The sequence below is a fragment of the Lycium ferocissimum genome, chromosome 8 (genome assembly GCF_029784015.1).
Source record: "Lycium ferocissimum isolate CSIRO_LF1 chromosome 8, AGI_CSIRO_Lferr_CH_V1, whole genome shotgun sequence".
Classification (NCBI taxonomy): Eukaryota; Viridiplantae; Streptophyta; class Magnoliopsida; order Solanales; family Solanaceae; genus Lycium; species Lycium ferocissimum.
Window position 1 is genome coordinate 43544580 of NC_081349.1, and position 22145 is coordinate 43566724.

Below are 22145 nucleotides of genomic sequence, written 5' to 3' on the forward strand. Positions count from 1 at the left end.
TAATCATATGCATAAAATCATTATCATAAATCCAAAAGATAAGTAAAATAGTCATATTCGAAATCGGAACCATAATAATTACTTTTTGTTTCAAAGTTATCGAATTCACATAAAAAGGCGTCGCGGGACCCACGGACGAGTATAGACCCGAACTGAGCCCGCCTATGAAAAACATACTCATTCTATATCATACAAACTCCTACGAAAATTTCAAAGCAATCCGAGCTTTTCGGAGAAAGTTATGAGCGTTTGAACTTTTGGAATCGCTAAAGAATAAGCTTTAAAACCAAAAATCAGCTTTTATGAAATCTTTACAAATTATGAATTCCAAGGATATAAGGATCAATGTTATGGCATATGAGCACAAGGATACCAAGGAAACACATGTGAATCATTAACAAGTTCGGATTGCGAGAGTAGAGTTTTCCTAGAGGCTCGTATCATAGCCTACTTTAACTAAGGCATGCCAAAAAGAAAGGTTTCTTTACATACCTCAAACGCTCTCCAAAATGATCCAAACTCAAGCTAATACAAACTATGATTCGGGCTGCCCACGATCTAAAAATAAGCCATAAAATGCCAAACATTAACTAATGACTTTTAGGCCTTAATTTCCAAATTCGCCCTTAATTCTACGAAATTTGGGCGGCATTTCCCCAGAATAGGCTACCCGAGAATTCAACTCGGCCAAAATAATCAACAACAACAACAATAACCAACCTAGCAACATCAACAACCAATCCGGAAAGCAATACAACAACAATAGCTTTCTTTTCCATTATTCAACAACTTACATAAATTCAATTCGACGACTTAACTTCAAGACAAAATCGACGCTTATACATTCACATACTAACCCAAACCCCTACCAACAATATTTAAGGACATTCTAAGCAATTCATACAACATTTCCAATAATCCAATTTTTTCTCAAAGTGAAAACAATATTTCAACCGAGACAGCCCTTTAATTTTTTTCTCTTCATTTTCAAATCATGATTTGTATCCACAATTCACATTCTAACAATGATATTCTCATCAATATACAATTTACATTAAATGTACAACAACCTCCAAATCAGTCCGCAACATTTACAACATCAACTTGAGTCACTAGACATTCATTTCCAACATAGAATTCATAGCGACGACGACTAAAACATTTAGCGACGTTCATTCGTTCATTGTCATATAATGTGACCCATTTCAATCAACACTACACATACACATATATGGATGATTCCCAATTGTTCTTCACCTTACAATGATCATAATCAACTAACTAAACATTAATTCATAATTTCAATCACAACACAACAACACCCATCACACGCCCAACCCTCATACATATGGCCTCCACTTCAACATACTTTATTTCATGATTTTCAACCATTATAAGATACTACAACATGAATATAACCTTCATAACACAAAAACAAGATCAAATCTTACCTCTTTCTCTTCAACTTCCAAAAAGGCTAGGGTTTCCCAAGGATGAAAATAATGGGTTGATCGCTCCAACGATGCTTCCACGCTACTTAGGCACCTCAATATAGTGGGTTTTCACCAAGGAATTAATTTTAGAAGGACAAGAAATGAGGGTTGGTTTTCTTGGTTTCTAGCCGAGAGCCTCCAATGGTGGAGAGCTTCACTTCCTCTTTTTTTTTTTTCAAGTGTGGAGAATGAAATGAAATGAAATGAAGTGGTCATCTTTTCCCCCTTTAATGAAGTGTACAATTCCCTTGGCCCACATTAATGTGTTGTCCCAATTAAAAGTTGACACAAAAATGGTGTGGGCCACTCCACATTACACGGCTACACATGGAAATAATGGATGATTTTCAACTTCCAATTTTTATCACTTTTGGTCCCAAATTCTCCTAATTATTCCGTACCAACAAATTCATGCACAACTTATATCTCGAAATAAAATCGAAGGTCAAAAATCCCGACTTGGTATCCCGAAATAGTTTTGTCCTTAATTTCATAATTAAATCCGGATTGTCCCAATGTACAAAAAAAAATACGGGTTCTAACACAAGGGCTCTAGAAGAGCTAGTTGTTTATCTAAAAGTATCACAACACCTGCAGTGCTCAAATGATATCTGATTATAAAACATAAATTGAAGTCTAGAAAAGGTTATATACTACCATTCATCCTAGATCGTACTTGTTACGATCGGAACACAAATTATAGTAATCCTGAAGTTTACCATAAAAAAATAGTAATCATATTGAGACTACAAATAATTGAAAGATTGAATATATCCAAATTACTATGGGTAAGAAATACGTGTATGAGAAGTTACCCGAACATGATGAGATCATATGTCTCAATAAATCAGAAGTTTATTAATATAAAAACTCATACTATAGTAAATTAGAAATTTAGTAAAATAAATAGCACACGTCATGGTAAACTTAAAGTTTACTAGTACACATAATTTTATCAGTTGACATGACTGTTTTGGTAGTCCTGATTTAAATCTGATGTGCTAATTGAGTATTTGGAATATATAGAAGAACTAGAAGATTCTTCAAGATTTCTTTTGTGTTGCTTGTTCTCATTATAAATTGATTACACCACAACTAATGTTGAGATTGAATCCCCTAAATTCTGGAAAGTATGAAAGGTAAATATGGGCATCTTAACCTGCAATGTGATGTCTTAAATAGATGCATCTATGAGATGGCCACATGTGCGCGTATTGTCTACCCACAGTTTGACATTTACGAAGTTGCTTGCTCAAAATAATTGAGTTGGAAGCACAATTTCCAGATTTTGTAATCAAGACAACTCATCTTAATAATGTTGATTTATATCTCAGTTGGTTTGGTGTTGAATGCCTCCGATAAATAGCTTAACCATTGCATGAGAACAAAGCTTCATGTGTTGGTCTGCGATATCATGTATTGCATACACCAACACTTGTATGCTTCAGACCAGTAAATTATGGTAAATCTCCCATCAATTGGTTCAGGGTCAGGAACCAAATATTTTCCATCCAATAGCTTTTGATGTGTGATATATAATTAAAGAATCTGCCGCGATGCACATAGATGAATTACCAAGAGAAGGTGTAGTTATATGTTAGTTTTTCTAATGTAAGAGGAAGAGGATAAGCAGCTAAGATATATGTTATGAACTATCATCAGATCCTAATTTAAAAGATAATTCAATTCAAATGCTTGAAGCATGTTGCTGACCCAAAATTAATCTCATATTTCAGCTGAGGATATTCCTATTGAATGTCCTTGAAGGACAAAATCTACAACATGCATGGAGCATTATAGACCAATCGATTTCAAATGCATTATTCTTGAAAAATGGAAGGAGCAAGTGATCATAATAAGGAGGCAATATGCTCTTGAAGAGCGACATAACACTTCATGAAACCTCATGGGAGGTTCAAGTACCTGAAAATAATGAAGTGATGAGATCTCAGTAAGTTTTGTCGAATTACGAACTGATACAAATGATATCTCGTCGATGATATATTTGATACAATATAGCGCACAATATTGTATAAGATTATGAGGATCTAAATTCTACGTCTCTTAAAGCGTGCTAACGTAGATATAATTATCAAGTGAAATGATGCATCTTGGTAAGCGTAAAGTTATTGGACCTACAATCCATACATCAAAGATGTCACATCATACTAAATGGAAGTTGTCACAGTCTATATGGCTTACTATATGGCTTACTTGGCACTATTTATATGAAAATATCTGAAGGATTCAAAATGCCTGAAGCATATACAAGTTTTTGGGAAAACTTGTTTATAATCGTTAAATGAATCAAGGCTGATGTATTAAAATCACCTTATTGTATATTCATTGACGAAGAGTTCAAAGGTGACTCCGTACCCTTGTCTCTTTACGATAATCAGAATCTTTCGTATTGTTGTGCAAGTTGATGACTTGAATATTATTGGAACTCTTGAAGAGATTCCAAAAGCATCAGATTATCTACTAAAAGAGGTTGAAATGAGAAAACTGATTTGGTTTTGAAGTATCGTATTTTTGTGCAATTGATGTATTTATATATCCTGCTATAACTATGAGAATGATATAGTTTCACTCTTACATAGAGATATTGAAATAAGATCAATTGAATATTCCAAATGAAAGCCCTGATATGAATATGTTTATCCTAACAAATATTGTCAAGTTTTTGGATATGTAGGACATTTATCTGATCGTCATAAGAGTTTGATCCAGATATATTATCTATTCCCATGAGGGGTGACTGTCATACCATGTTGTTCTACATGACAATTAAATTATACAAAGATAACAGCTAAAGAAGGGCAGGAATGTACTTGGCGTGATTCCGTCAAAAATATTATGCGGAGATGTGTAACTCTATCAAAGGTATGAAAATGCAGATGATCAACCAGTTCGTGAAATGATTATTTGACAAATCTAATCACAAAGGCACTGGCAACCGCAACATATGATAAGTTGGTATACAAGATCAGAGTACATCATCTTTAAGAATTATGTGATGCTTTAATCAGGAGGAGTAAAATACGTGATGTACTCTTTTTCCTTAACCAAGATTTTGTCCCCGTTGAATTTTCCTGATAAGATTTTTAATGAGGCAGCTAGCAAATGCATATTACTAGATCCGTTTACTCCTTTTACTTCACTAGGATTTTTCCTAGTAAAATTTTAACGAGGCGCATTATCTATTAATGAACATCCAAGGGGAGTGTTATAAATACATTGTATTATGGATGTCCATTCAAATACACGATTTCCTGGATAAGCTTGCAATTGGATAAATTTGCAATCAAGCAGGCAGCTTACAAGTAGCTCATGCAGGCCGGTTGCAAGCAGCTTCCTCAGGCTTGCAATCAAGCAAACAACTTGCGAGTAGCTCAAGCAGACAACTTGTCAACAACCTGGAAAGCCTTGTAGCAGTTTCCTAAAAAGCCTTGCAACAACTTCTTTTCTTCTATAAATAGGAAGTCATTCAGTTCATTTGTCTTGACACCTTCTCTTGAGTTGAGGGTCTATCGGAAACAGCATTCCTACCTTCCTAGGTAGGGTAAGGTCTGCGTACGCTCTAACTTCCTCAGACCCCACCTTGTGGGATTATACTGGGTATGCTGCTGTTGTTGTTGTACATCAGTCTGAAAGAGGAATAAAATATCTCTCTCCCCTAACTTCTTTGGTTGTATATCTTTTGTCTTATACTTTTATTATTATTTCGTAACAAGAATCAAATTTTACATAGAGAATATGAAACCCACCCATTGATATCACTACTATGATTGCTTTTTATTTTATTCGGCATCCTCTAAATGAAATGGAAAAAAGAAACTATTTCACTTTTTGTTTGGCCATAGTTTTTCAAAACATATTTTATTGTTTGCTTTGGAAAACATGAAACATTACTTATACCCATAAGTTCTAAAAATTGTCAAGAATATTCAATCGTACAAAACATACATACTTGTTAATCCCAAATTATGCAAAACATGATATTTTAATAATAACTGCCAGTAACACACTTACTAACTACTACAATTCAAATTACAAAAAAGATCCATTTTTATCTTCGCATGATTTCTATAGTTGGCAGAGCAATTTTCCCTAGGATTTCTTCTTCTACTGTTTGGGCATAGCTTAGCTCATTCACTTTATAGAAAATCCTGCTTTAATTGTGGAAACATGGTAAACACGGCTTTAATGAAGAAACATGGTAGATAAAATTAGTTGGTTCATAAATAGATGAAGCTTTTTTATATAAAATACAAATGTTTGGGGTAGTTTTTAGAAGTTTTGAAAATGCCAAAATATAGATCTTGGCCCAAAAACAGGTTTGAGCCAGAATTTGGGATTTGAAGATTTATTTTCAGAAAATGTTAAAATTTTCATGGCCAAACAATGATTTGAAAATAAATCTTCAAAATATGCTCTCAAATATTTATGGTCACACGAGAGCTAACAGTAAAGTCAAAAAATGGTTGACTCCACTTGTCATTGCATAAAAAGTCTCTGATCCAACATGAGAAGAACAAAAAATCTTTTGCTTTTGGATTGTTTCAGTTCTAAGCTAAAATTTTGATAGAAGCAACACAATGAACCAACAGAATTTATTTTAGTTGGGGAATACTTTTTAAGGAAAAAATAATCAATCGTAGTTGGGGAATATTTTTTGTGGAAAAAATATCTTATATTCTCTTTTATTTGAAGATGGAAAAATAAACAAATATGTAGATGCTCAAAAGTGGCTTCTCCATTTCTGCTTGGACTATAAGTTGCCTAGCTACAAATAGGCATGTAATGTAAATTGTGAACAATATTCTCTCTTTATACTTATACAATAATAAATTTTAGTTAAATGTGGAAAAATACAATGTAATGTAATCCTAGTTTCTGAAAGAGGAAAGATTTTGGTTCCAAATTCATCCAAAAAGTAAAGGATGGTGGGAGTATGAACCAAGTGATGCGTCGTGACAAATCCCAATCGAACTATTTTAGTCAAAAAAAACTAAGTGCAAATACAGTACGTCCAATAAGAATTGTGCAAAGCTATCAAAATATTCAAATTTTATCAAAAAGAAAGATATATTCCAGTCAAAATATTCTAACGTCATGCTAACACCCAAAATGGTCAAACAAAGGAGTTGTTAGATGCATCAAATCCAAAGACACAAAAGAGGGTGGCGAATTTATATAGTTTCTAGCACTGTTCAATTAAATCAATCATTTTTTGCATATATCATAAATATATGAATTATGGATACCGAGTTTTGAATCCTTCATTTCTTGAACTCAAATTTAGTGGAAGAGTCGGGAATTTTAAAGGAGTCCAACATCAAAAAGTAGACAAGTGACAAAGTCAAAGGAGTTCAACCTATAATATATATACATTAAGAAATATCTATTCACATAGTATAACTTTTCAGTAAAGGAGTGTCAACTTGAAAATAGCAGCGGCTCAGAACCTTAAACTCATTAAATTTAAATTATGGATCCGCTTCTCGTGACAAATCCAATAAGAAACGTCAAATGTAACTTGCCCAATTTATGAGAAATTGATATAAATAGCTATTTTTTTGAATAACATACATATTTTATACATAATAGTATATGCTTTTTTTTTCTTTTTTTTTTTTTGTATATTTGACTAGCCAATGTAACTATTCTATGCCGACGTGACAAATGTATAACTTGCCCAATTAAATAAGACAAGCAAATGTTCTTTGACATATCAAACACCCGTACTTTGCAAGATTAAGGTAATCTTTGCCCATGTTTAAGGTCCCTTTCGACACTGTCTAAATTTTTGCAAAAAGTTCTTTTTTAGATGAATAGTGATCAATTGGACATGGAGGTCCAACATGTAAAACACTAGCTCAGCTGCTTTTGATCCCCAAAGCAACTACAGGATAACATATCTACACTTTTTGACCTTATACTATTTATTTCAACACATCAAACCTTATCATATCTTAACTTTCTGCTGTTCGTAATCTTTCGTGTAATATAATAACATTACCAAAAGATTATACGTGTTATGACTTTTTGTAACTTCCAATTCCGCTTTTCTTAATTCACCTCCATTATAGCGCACTTCTTATCGAAGAATGATTAAAACAATTTTAATCCATAACAATAACAAATTATGCTGCTCGGGCTCTCTAAAATTGTTGTCACACTCGTATCGAATCCTCCAAATAATGCACTACTTGAGTATGCGACATGCACCTGACAACATTCTAAAAGAGTCCAAACAACATACTTACCCGTAAAGAGATCACGATCATTCATTGTTCATTGTTACAGAAATTTGAGTGAGACCTAGTTAACCACAATTAGAGATCTCCTCAGCTTCAAAGTAGTAATAGCACAAAAAGAGCGGAATTATAGGAAAGAATTAACACGAAACACAAGAAGAGTATAAATGTATAGAAGAAAATGTTTAGGTAAGAGCGAATTTAACATTAAAACATTATGATCATTTTTTATTATTTTTTTGGTCTTGGACTCGAGCACAAAAAAAATTGGGAAAAAAACACAAATAGGCGCCAATATATTTATGTAAACTCGCATAGCGATAAACTTTGGTAAATAATAAATAGCCCTAATTGCGATAATGATTCCTATGGCATTACGACCTTTACCACAACGGCGCTATCCATAGATCAAATTATTTCGTTAAGGGATTTATCATTCAAAGGGAAGTAGACTACTCAAGAATTTTCTATTTTATTTGTTGAAATTAAATTTGAATAAAGAATTAATACAAGACGGAATCACTGAAATCTTGTTTCGTCTTCACTGGGAATTGTATGAATCGATATTATTTCATTCCAAATCTTTCTCGATACCTCCCAAAGAAAATCTCGAATTTGAAATAGCCACAAAGCTTTACCTCTCTGTGACCGCCCTTCATTTAATGCTAAATTCCTCCAAACACATTATATTTTCTTTCTAGAAGCCTTTTTCCTTTCTCACCCCAAAACAAGTATTTTTGGTTCTTTAATCATTCTACCATTGAAGCCAAGACTCAACTTTTTTGGGTTCTTCAAAAATTACTTTGTCGTTGGTAAAATGTGTAAAATAACAGAAACTCCACTGTAAAATTATTTAAAAAAAAAAAAACCAAGATAAACAATTGGATTTAGAGGATCTCTAAAACATCAACATCTACATCAGTTTGTACCCATTATACACTTAATATGCAATATATAACTGATGTATAATTACTGCATAATATGTGTATAATAAGTGTATATACATTATACATACACTTATTATACACAAACTATACTCAATATGCACCAGAAAAAGGAAGAAAATAGAAAGAAAAAAATGAAGTAGACCAACAAAGGAAAGCAATCAGAATTGGAACTCAAAGGTATATTGATTATAAATAAATTAACACCTCACACAGACCATGAAAACCTCCTTTCATAGTGAATAGGCAAAATCCATATGCTTAGCTTTGTGGAAAATTTTCACACGGCCCACCATCCATAGTTATAGTCTATTATATAGGAATATGAAAACTTCTCTAAAATTCAAAAGAAAAGCACTTTATTAGTATACAGATAATAGAAATGTGCATTGCAGAGCCAAAAGTGAGCAGGGGTTAACGTGTAAGGGGAGGAGTAAATGGGCTAAAAACGTAAACCAGGTGTGGAAATTGTTTAAAATGAGTTGCAAAAATAAAAATAGGTTTATTTTGAGTTTATAGTTATTATGAGCTGTTAATTGAGTTAATTATTCAAAAAAGTTTATGTTTATTTGTTTTTTAAAAAGTATTTTGATTCGATTTCTGAAAACTAACTCTATTTTTCCAGAAAATAAAAGCAGCGGCTCTTTAAAAGACCCCGCTTTCATTTTCATTCCATAACAAACCTCCATATTTTCAAATATTATTTTGGCTAGTTTGAATATTGAGATAATTAAGGAAGTCCAAAAAATAACAGGTGGTAGTGCAAAAATCCTTCTTTAGATATCTTCAACTCCACCTATAATGAAAACCAATAAAAACAAAAGAAACTCCACCTGTAATGGAGTAATGTTTTATATTTGTGTATTTCCTTGAATTTGTTAACCAAGAATATCCCATGTCAAAATAAATATAAAAAATACCACACCAAAACAGTTAGTAGTTTAAGATTCGGATACTCAATCGTTTGTTCTTTCTTATTTTTTGGTTTTTCATTCGATGTCTTTATTCATTTTGGGTCCGATTAGTTCGGATTCTAGCTAGAAAGTTCCACTTTGAGAGTAAAATACTTCTTACAAGATGTGACTTCATTCTCACTACTCAAACAACTGATTATAAATAAAGTAATACCAAATATTTATCACCCCACTACAATCTTTTGTGGTAAATACTCTATCTATGTCTATGGCCGAGAATATACCTTCAAAAAAACTTCTAAAATTATTTATGTTCCTTATAGAGCAGATAAATTCTACTATTGTTTATTAGAACTTTCAATGTTTTTTTCCTGACAGAAATATTCTACGTGTTAAAAAATTATTCCTCCCCGATGATTTGGTCCTAATATAGTAATGGTAGTACTGATACTATGTGATAGTACATAAACATGTGAGATTTCTTTTTGGTTTCACAAAATAGGTGGGTTCAATTTATGGATCCAAAAGTATAAAATATGAGTCCACTAATTTATGAAGTAACATACACTCATCAATAATGTGAAATATCTTCTCATAATTAAACAGGCTTATTTCTATGTAGTAGACCGAAAATAACAATTTATATAACAAACAATACGTTGATGCTTAACTTATTTCTTCTTATTCAAATGATAAGGCATAATAGGGTATTATAAGCGTTGGCTCCCAACAAACACACAAGTATACGTGGTTGCCAAGTAATATAGTGACTTTTGAAGTCGGTTATCGTATTCACAGAGACTTATGATCAACGGTTCTACGAAAATATACTATCACCACTAATTATGCAAGTAAATAAAAGGATGTTTGTTTAGGTTACTAAATAGAGCAAAAAGTAAATAAATACTACTTATGTGAACAATTTGTAACAACTGTGGTTATAGATTGAGTTTATCACAGAGAGAAGACATTCCATGGTTACGGCACTATCATATTCATGTTACGCATGCGCTTTCGTTGACTCTTATTCTTTATCGAGTTACTGATTGACAGGGTTAATTTTATGACTACGAATCTGTCGTGTTCTCTAGTCACCTATTCGTATTAGTTTCACTCCTATATCTCTATGGTCATGAACATTCATACAAACGCATTCATAATTCCTGTATATCAACCAAGTAGGGCGAACTAGGTATATCTCTATCCTAGACGCGAATCTGCTCCCCGATGCCCAGGCTTAGGATCCTAATCTGCTCAGTCTTCGTTCTAACTTAGTATTCCTCTCTCGAGTTCAATCTAAGAATCAAATATTTATCCTACTGGTCGCGAAGCAGTAAAATAGTCATGCACAAGATTAAGCAAATAACTCATATGATACATAGGATAAATGTCAACTCAAGTTCACACGATAACAATCATACTCTGGCCTTAACCCCAGAACAAGGGAGCTTAGCCGCCCATAGTCGGATTACAACAATTAAATTTCATGTTCGAATGAAGAAAAGATGAGTTTAAGAAGATAAAAGTTCAAACCCTACGATGATAAGTCTTACTCCTTGCTCTCTGCGAAATAATACGTGATACCCCTCAAAAAACGACCAAGGGTGCTATTTATAGTGTTGAGAAATAACCCTACAAAGCCCACCAAAAAGGGGTCTAACAATTAGCATGAGTGCAATTTCTTCTAGGGAGGTCGCTGAGCAACCCCTAAAACTTGCCAGGCCCTCGCTTTGGGCCATGCTCGGCGAGGTCCCCCTCTCGTTTTACACTTGGGAAAAATTCTGGATTCTTGCATTTTTGAAGCCCATGCTCACTGAGCGAGGTCCAAAACTTGCCCATGCCTCGCCTTGAGCCACGCTCGGCGAGGTCACTCTTCAATTTCATACTTGGCTAATTTTCTCCAACTTCTGCGATTTTGGACACCACCCTAGCTGAGCGAGGCTTAAAACTCGACTGTGCTTCGCCTTCAGCCACGCGCTTAAAACTCGACTGTGCTTCGCCTTGAACCACGCTCGGCGAGGTCACATGTCAACTTGCACTTAGCCATTTTTCTTCAACATTGTGCAGATCTCATCTTCTTCCATGTTGGGCGAGTTTTGCATGCAGTTTCCCAGTTCGTCCGAATTACCGCGTATTTTCTCCGAAATTTCCTGATTGGGACAAACACATACAATTTAGCTCGTAATGCAAGAGTGATGATTAGTTAGGTGTATTTAGCTTAATTCGTCCTCTAAATAAGGTAAAGTATGGGTAATAAACGGCGGATAAGCGTATAAATACACCTAACATCAATAAGCGTATAAAATGTTACCAGCCATTGAAAGAGAGACAAGTTTCTCATCTAGACTAAGTAATGCATATAAGTGTCTAAATGACTAACTCTTTTTAGACTAGATTAAAGAGAGCATGAAAAATGTCTTGCAAAAGTGACACTTGTCCAATAACTAATTCTTTTAAAATAGAAATATATTAGCAGCACAAAGTGGTACTAATATAATGGGTCGTTCCTCTGCTGGTTATGGATTCTTGTACTAAAATTAATATAGATAATACCATATTTGACAACCTTTTTTTTTTTTTTAATAAAATGCAGCACATCAGGTACTTGGTTATCATTTCACAATCACATATAATTAAAATAAGTATAAGTTGTGAATCAATTATTTTATGCAAGATATAAGATGTAATACGTAATATATGAATAACTAAACCTGTATAACTAAACTCTACAATTTCTGCATTACTAATACTTGCATAAATCTCACCAGCAATGTGATGACCCCTAACAGTACCAAAAGAAAGAAATTATGGGAAAAAGTTAACACCATTAAAGCAAGAAAAGTAAAAATGGTATGAAGAAAATGTGTAGGGCCAGAACTTAGAACATGTGTAGGGTCAGAATTCAGAACGATCACATTAATACTTGGAGCTCGTTTAGATTGGCTTATAAGTTGGTCAAATCAGCTTATAAGCCATTTTTAACTTATTTGGATATTTGACAAAAATAGAAAACAATTGAAATTAAGTTAAAAAATGCTTAAAATAAGCTAAAATCAAGAAGCTGCTCAACCCCAACTTATTTTTTTTGGGCTTAAAAGCCATTTTGGTTTGACCAATAACTTTACCCTTTTATCCCTTATATTTTCTATTAATTCCAATATTACCCTTACTTCTAAAAACCCTTTAAGCACTTTTATCCAAACACGTAACTGATTATTTATAAAATAACTTTTAGCACTTAACAAGTACTTTAAGTACTTATGCTTAAAAGCCGCTTTTTTCAGCTAATCCAAACGGGCTCTTACTCTTTGCTTTTGCTTGGTTTCAAGTACAAAACCACGTTTATGGTTATTTGCTTTTTAAAAATATTTTGAACCGATTTCTGAAAACTAACTATATTTTTCTTAAAAATAAAAAGTCATAGTTTAGTTTTACAAGAAAAAAAAGTTTGGAAACTTTAAGGAACGAAAAAGTACCTTAAATTCTTTTAAAAATTAAAACTTTTTAAACGAAATACTGTAAATGTTTTTTCCCAACGTCAGAACTTTAACAGAGTCCACAGTCCACGCTCAATTTTTTAACGAATAATTTGCTTAATGGACGACCCTGCTTTCATTTTCAGTCCATAACAAATCTCCATAATTTTCAAATAGTATATGATTTTGGTTGGTTTGAATATTGAGGTACGGAAGTTCCAATAGGGAAACCCTTCCTTAGATATCTCATAACCCTTCCTTAGATATCTCATACTTCACCTATAAAGTACTATATTTGTTTATTTCCTTGAATTTACCAACCAAGAAGATCCTGTCAAGTTAAATATTAAAAATATTACTCCAAAACACATCATTTCCGTCAAATGAAAGTGAGAGTTAATTCGCGGATGGTCACTCAAGTTTAGAGAATTTCACTTTTATTTTATTTAGGACTATAAAATCATTCAAGTATCACTATTTTTTCTAAAAAAAAAATACACTAAACACCTCAAAAGCCTCCTTCTCTCCTAGTTGGCATGCCACGTCATTAGAGCCCCATATTTTTTAATAATAGACTTATTTTAACTCATTTAAAATACACTAACTCATCAAACTCATTTAATCAAATTCATATTTTATATCTAATCAAATATGACCCGGTTAAAAAGCGGCAAAGGAACAAACTAGCATGTAATCTAAATGAATTAGAATTAAAAGAGATCATTTTTTTAAATCTATAGATAAGTATTAAAATTTAAATATAAAAAAATAATTTAGAGCTTTAGTTTAATATATTGCTAGGTATTAACATGATTAACATGACAAGTTGGAATATCTATATCATAACATAAAATAAATTAAGAATATATTATATTTCATATAAGACTAATAATATAATATTTCAAAATAAAAAATAAGAGTTATAATATAATATTTTAAAATAAGTATTATAATAATGAAAATTCTATACCTTTTGCATGAGAAATAAAAAGACCTCGATGGTATGAAAATGGAAATGCCAAAAATTGCACACTACATATATAAGAATAGATAACTAAAAATAAAGAGAAAAAAATTACACTAACTTTATTTTTTAAATATACGATTTAATTAGATTTTTTAAAAGTTAAACCAATACGAATGTAATTTTTGTGTTATATGTGTAATTATATTTTAATGTGGAAAGAATATGTTGTTCAATGTGGAAAAAAATATGCTATTTAAAAAACTTGAATTTGAATAGAAAGATTAAATTACTTGAACTTTAATTTAAATTGAAAGATAATATATTTGAATCGAGATTAAAAAGAATTTAGATTTGAAAAAATGGCTTAATAAAAAGTATGGTTTGATTCTTTTGCCACTTTTTAATCGTGTGATATTTAATTGGGTATAAAATATCAATTTGATTAAATGAGTTTGATTAATTAAATATGTCTATTATTATAATAAAAAATGGGGCTTTAGTGACATAGCATGTCAACTAGGAGAGAAGGAGGCTTTTGAGGTGTTTAGGTACTTTTTGTGGCAAATAGTGATACTTGAGTGACCTTATTGTCCTAAATGAAATAAAAGTGACTTTTGTAGGAAATTCTCTAAACTTGGGTGACCATCCAAGAAATTAACTCGTCAAATGACTGAGCCTCCCCTGGCTCTTTCACCGTCTAGGCTCCTTTTCCTCGCTATGGTGTGTTCCCTAGAGCAGGCCTACCACGTTTCGCGCCTGTGACTTTTTTACCAGTAGAATCATCCTCCCCGCTAGTTGTCCCTAGTTGTTGTGTTGTTCTTAAGTAAGTGTCTTAGTACGTGTTCCCTTCTTAAAAAACGGAATATGTTAATCGTTGTCGATATCGATTAGGCTGAGTTGCTTTTTTTTTTTTTTTTTTTTTTTTTTTTTTTTTTTGTAATCAACGTTTTTTCATTAACCACCAAAGTGAAGAGTTACAAAACTATAGCAAGCTACATCCCAGCTTAGCTATCTCAAATGTTACTGCAACAACAAAAAACCAGAAGTAACAAACAAACTGGAGGTACAAACAGACTCAAAATTTAAATCTATGGAAGTAATGTTGCAACAAAGGTGTAGCTCTAACACAGCTGATATAAGCAATTACTTTGGCAATGGTCTCATAAGCAGTTGCTCTTCCTTCAAAAATTCATTATTCCTTTCAATCCAAATAGCATGTGCATATTCAGCAAATACAATCTTGAAAGACTTTGCCTGGAGAGTCTTGCCTTTAGCACTTGCAATAGCCCAATTTATATAATGTTCAGCAGTCATACTTGGTCGCTGAATGTATCTCAACACCCTATCCCATAGATTTCTAGCAAAAGGACAGTGCACAAACAGGTGTTCCAGGGTCTCATCCTGATTTTGACACAAGGAGCATTTAGGCTCAGCAGGGAAGCCCCATTTAAGTAGTCTATCAACTGTTAATAATCTCCCATGCAAGTGCAACCACATAGTAAATTTGGCTTTTGGTCTTGCATTGTTGGTGAAGATTAAGTTTTTCCATTGAACTCTTGGCAGGCTTGGTATCAGCTGAAGGTATATATTCCTGATCATGCTATGTGTGGTTTGTTGGCATTGCACCACTTAGAGAGTCTGATAAGCTTGTAATATCTGCCTAACCATCCAAGAAGCCTGTTTGGGTATAACAAGGTCACACAATTGACTCCCCTTTATGTAAAAGGCATGGATCTATCTGATCCATAATTTGTCCTACTTATGGGCTAAGTCCCAACAAAATTTTTCCATAGCAGCTTTATTCCGTAGCTTGATGTTGATGAGATTCCAACCCCTAAGAGATTTAGGCAAGCAGACTTTGTCCCATGCAATCAGTGCTTTCTTAGTAATCTCATTGGTACCAGACCAAAGATAACTTCTACAATATGCATCTATAACTTTGAGTACATGAGCAGGAATGGGAAATAGTTGGGCCCAGTAGGCTTGGATCCCAAATATCACTAATTGGACTAATTGGGCTCTACCAAAGATACGATAACTTCTTTGCAGTCCAAGAGGCAATTCTACTGGTTATTTTGGTGATAAGAGGCTGCCACTGTAAGATTGAAAGTTTTTTGGTGGAGAGAGGTATGCCAAGGTATTTAAAAGGTAGTTCCCCATAACCATAGCCAAGGTGCAGAAGAATGTTGTCTTTATCAGTTTGGTTTACCACCCCCCCCCCCCCCAAAAAAAAGTAGATAGAACTCTTACCAAGATTGGGTTGTAAGCCTGAAGCTTCAGAAAAGGTAAGGAAGCATTTATGTAAGATTTGGACTGAGATAGGGACACCTCTACTGAACAATAACAGGTCATCAGCAAAACTCAAGTTAGTAATTCCAAGTTTAGCACATCTAGGGTGATATTTGAACTCTTTGACATGTTTGACCTCATTAAGACATCTACTTAAGTATTCCATAGCAATGGCAAAAAGAAAAGGAGAGATTGGATCTCCTTGTCTCAGTCCCTTGGCTGCATTGAAGGGTTCAGAAGGTGATCCTTTGACTAGAACAGTGTAATTAACAATCTTAACATAAGCCATTATCCATTTGAGAAACTTTTCAGGGAATCCTAGTTCAGTCATAACTTGGGTTAGGAAAGGTCATTCTACAGAATCATAGGCTTTTTGGAGGTCAATTTTGATCATGGCTCCAGGTGAAATGTGTTTCTTATAGTAGGCTTTGACTAGTTCATGGGCAAGAATGATATTTTCAGCAATTTTCCTCCCTGGGATAAACCCAGCTTGGGCTGCACAGATGATACTAGGCATGACTACTTGCAATCTAGCAACTAGGATTTTAGCAATTAGCTTATACAGATATGTACAGCAGGCTATTGGTCTAAAATCTTTAACAGTAGCAGGTTTAGGGATTTTTTGGTAGAAGTGTTAGTGTGGTGCAGTTAATACCTTTAAACATTCTACCAGTATCAAAAAATTCTTTAACAACCTCTATCACTTCATTTTTTACCACAGCCCAGGAAACTTTAAAAAAATGGGAGTTATAGCCATCAATACCTGGGGCTTTGTCATCTCCAATGGAGAGTAGGCCATTGTAGATTTCATCATCTGATATTGGAGCACATATGTCAAGTTGTTGCTGATGAGTGAGTATATGACCTTTTTGCATTATGATCTTGTTAACAACAGGAAGGGTTGAGGTTGCAGTTCCCATTAAGCCTTTGTAGAATAGCAAAATTTCATCAGTGATAGCTTTTGGATCTGTCAACCTTGATCCAGCCAGAGAAGTAAGTTCACTAATTTGCTTCCTATGAGTCCTTTCTTTGATTACAGCAGCAAAATACTTAGTGTTTGAATCCCCAAGCTTGAGCCAAGTAGCTTTAGCTTTCTGTTTAAGTGCACTTTCTTCCAGTAAAGACCATTTCTCCAAGTTTTGCAAGATGTCCTTCTCCTTGTTCAATAGAGCTTCAGTATAGTGACATGTGAGTTCTCTCTGTGTTTCATGCAGTTCTTGTCTAGCCTGTTGAATGTGTTTTGAGAGGCCTCTGAAGTGCTCATTGTTAAGTTTCTTTAGTACGGGCTTCAGAGCTTTTAGTTTAGCCCATATATTTTCCATTTTACTCCCCCTGTATTGTTGTCCCCAGACAAATTTGACCACCTCTAAGAACTGGTCATGTGTTATCCATACATTGAAGAACCTAAATGGGATCTGAGTTGGTTGGTGACCTGGTTGTAGTTTTAAGAGCATAGGAGCATGATCTGATACATAAGGCAAATCATATTCAGTTGTTACCTGTCCCCATTACATCATCCATTCACCATTACCAAAAATTCTATCTATCCTACTATGAATTATATCACTGCCATGTTACTTGTTAGTCCAAGTGAAGTATTCCCCTCTCCAAGGTAGTTCAGTAAGTGACAAATTTGTAATACACCCACAGAAGTCATGTACTTCAGCTGGAGTGATGGCATTTCCTCCTTGTCTATCCATGGCATGTAGAACTGTATTAAAGTCCCCACAAATGATCCATGGGACAGTAATGCCTACTGCACACTCAATTAGATTTTCCCATAGAGCTTTCTTTGATCAAGTGTATTGTGACCATAAATAACAGTTAACCTGCAGTCCATATCAGTAGTTGTTCCTCTAACCTGGCAGTGGATAAATTGTTCCTCTTGCTTGATAGTTGCAATTCTATACCAGGAGGGGTCCCAGATCACCTAAACTCTACTATTTGTTGCATCAGTGTAGTTGTGTATCATCTCCCATCCAGGTGCAACATTATTCAGGATGTTTTTTGCTTTACGATTTTTGACTCTTGTTTCTACTATGCCAGCTAATGTGATTCTTTTATTCCTTAAGTACTGCTTGAATTCCTTCTGCTTATACCTCTTATTCACACCTCTAATATTCCAGATTAACCAATTCATTGAGAATTGGTCCCCCCTCTATCAAGAGGCAGTGTGGAGACACTAGTACTCAATGATGATTGTTGTCCCTTACCCTTCTTTGTAGCTGACATTAATTCTGGGAAATTCTGTGGAGTAAGTTCAGGTGCAGCATTGTTGACTATTGGTGGAGTGACTTGAACAATACCCCTGCTAGTGAGTTTAATAGTACCCTGCTGTTGAGAGGTATGATTATTGCTGCTTGGTATCTCAATCACAGGACCAGGTGCAGGTACTACTGGTTGTATGTTCCCTTTAGATTTCCACTCAACTGCAGCTCTCCTGTTATCCCTTCTTCTGTTATGTTGGACTGGTGGTGGTGCTTGGGATTTAGGTTGGGGTGGGAATTTGTGTCCTATAGTCAAGCATCTATCACAGTATTCTGGTTTCCAGTCATAGAGAACTTCTGGTTGGAATTTGTTACCCTTGGAATCTATAATTGGAAACCCACTACTTGGATCAGCATGCTAGCATATGAAATTCTCATATGTTTTGTTGTACACTCATCAGCAAAGAGAGGTTTACCCAGTGCACTTGCTATTCTACTCAGTGACTTAGTTCCCCAAAAGGACATGGGAAGCTTGGGGAATTTAACCTACAGGGGAATTTCTATAGGGTACTGTTGAGAAAAATCAAACTCAGGACTCCATGGGTGTAGGATGAGGTTTATTATTAATTGTATAAGGCCCAGAATGAAAAATTGTATTCCTATCCTCTATGGTATGAAATTTAATTAAGTAATAGCCCTCTTCATGATAGTAAAGGCCGGGTAACACTACGTTTGACCAATTTGAACTAATGTAACTTTTCATCATATTGTACCCTAGTGTTTCCTCAATTACATAAGCAATTAGGGCTTTGCTCCACTTTTCCATCTCCTCGTCAACCTCTTGCTGCTCCAATTGCACCACCATCTGACCATCGATTAGTGTAGGGGGAATGAATTCCAATGCCATACCATGTGTTGCTAGTCGATTACTTTAGAATAGATTCGTCCAGGGGGCTGGATCTGGGAAGAGTGGTTGGGTGTTAGCCTCAGTCTCCAAGGTTACTCCTATTTGTTCCCTTTTAGCATATTCACCAGTAGGATTAACTCTATCCACCGGAGTATTATCATTTTGGTTGGTGTTAGGAGCTACCGGTGGGTTAGTACCAGTTTCTTCATCACTCCTGTGCTCGTTGAAGCTACAATTACCACTTCCTAAGGGTCGTTCAACTGTTGATCTGGGCTCTGTGAAATTGGGGTGATTCCAGGTTCCGTTGCCACCGTCTCTTGTCTCGGGGAACTCACAGAGCTAGTGGCTCCTTTGTCAACTAATTATTCCACCTTTTTGTTTTTCCCTTTTTTCTTGCCTCCGGTATTCGATGGATCGTTCTTCGGTCGGCCTCGTCCACGTTTTCCAGTTTGTTTGCCCCCTCTCGCCATTATGTACGACCACCGACGCAGGTTTACTTACCGTGCGCCGAGAGCATGGAGAGAGAAAGTTCTTAGGATTATTTCTATCGTCTTTAATGGATTTCAATTATGATGAGAGGCTGTTTTCTGCATATCTGAGTTGCTTTTCCTTGCTCCAGATGAGATTGGTATTGGTAGAATCACATCCAACCCCGTTTTTTCGACCTTTGGCTGGTAATCACATCGGCCATAAAGTAGTCTATCACTTTGGTTGGGGAGATAACTTTTTTGATTAGTTTAAGATTTGAATACTTTAATTTTATGCTTTTTAGTGTTTCTTCCAGTGTTTGACACTTTTTTTGAGGTCCGACTAATTTGGATTTGCACTAAAAAATCTCACTTTAGAGACAATTCACTCCTAATTACCAAAAACAACTTTATTGCCAGAACTTAAATCTGAGACTTTGATTAAGAATGGTGTAGTATGTAGGACCCACCACAATCTTTAGTGTTAGATACTCTAATTGATGGCTAAGGCCGAGAATATGACTTCGAATAACTTCTAATAAGTACTAAGTACTACTATTATTTATTATAGAGCAGATAAATTCTTCTATCTTTGCTTTTTGGAAGAAATTTCAATGTTGTTTCCCGGAAGAAATATTCTACCTGTCAAACTTTTATTCTTCCACGATGATTTCTGGTCCTAATATATTAATGGTAGTAATGATAGTACATAAACAGATTAACCGCATTTCACCTTTAAAAGAAATATAAGAATTGGTGAGCAAGTACTAAATCATACAGATGATCACTAAAATTTAGAATTTAACATACACGTAATCAAATATGGGAGGACCACTAACGACACGATTGTATTTTATATATAGTTGATTAATATTTGAAGTAGCTGCCACTAGTGTTGCAATCTCCACGAATATGCCCTGCAATCTCCACGAAATATACACCCTCAACTACAATGATTATATATGTAGATGAATTGACGTGGATACTACATAGTGAACCATGACTTGCTAGTAAACTATTTTAAACAATTATTATTATTATAGTACAAAGTGGTCGTTTGATACGCTGATAAAGTTACATTGGGATTATAGTCCTGGAATTATAATCCTAGGACTAAATAATCTTGTTCTTTGTTTGGTTCATTAGATTAAAGGTGGGATATACCATGTATAATTCAAAGCATGTGCTTGGTATTAGTTATACCACCTAGGAAATGGGATAATATTATCAAGATTGTGGTATAATTTTATAACGGGACTAATTAGTAACTCAAACCAAACATGATACAAATTTAACTCAAAAATTTAATATCAATATATCCTATCTTATACCGTCAACCAAACGACCCCTTACAATTTATTGGAGAATCATATCACATCTAACAGAGTGCGATAAAAGCAAGCTGTTGGCTTTGCCACGTCATATTCATTAGCTATATAGCATGAAATGTTGGTGATGACGATGTCATCACATCTAATCTATTTGTGAGGTGGGGACGCTTCTGTTTCAATATTTGTGTCTTATTTTTTATTCTTATTATTTTTAGAAGAAGTACATTTAAAATTTAGTAAATTTTAATAATTTGTTCTACCATAATGACACTAACTAATACTATGAATAGCATGTGATATGTTTAAACTACGAGATGCAAAAGATATTTTTGGTATGTTACGTCGCACACATCTTTAGTTCAAGACGACAAGATTCAAATTTTATCTTTTACAATATTCTCAAACATCATATTGGATCAATTATTAATTACTTTTTAATATTTCCAACCTTTCTTGAACGCAACTTCTTTTATATCGATTAAGTCCAATTGACCAATAAGGGTTGTGGTGGGATGAATATACTGTATCCTTAATCATAGTTCTTGAATTTGAACTTGAGTATGCAAAAACCTCTTCTACTTTAAATGGACCTAACGCAGCGCGAATTTAAATTAGTCGGAGCTACTGAACACTGAATGAGAAACCAAAAAAATGAAAGGATTAAGTTTAGCAGAGGCTGTTGATGCCCTGCTCCTTCTAACATAGCATATAGCCTAATGACGCAAGTGCTAACGAAGCTAATTAACAGTCGAAATACTACTCTCCCATTGGCTATACAGTCTTTTTTGCGTTTATAATATTTCCAACATCCCAGGACCTAAATCTTATGTCATCGATCGATTAGCTTTGCTTATGCCAATCAAACACATTTTTCTAATGAGGGTTTGGCT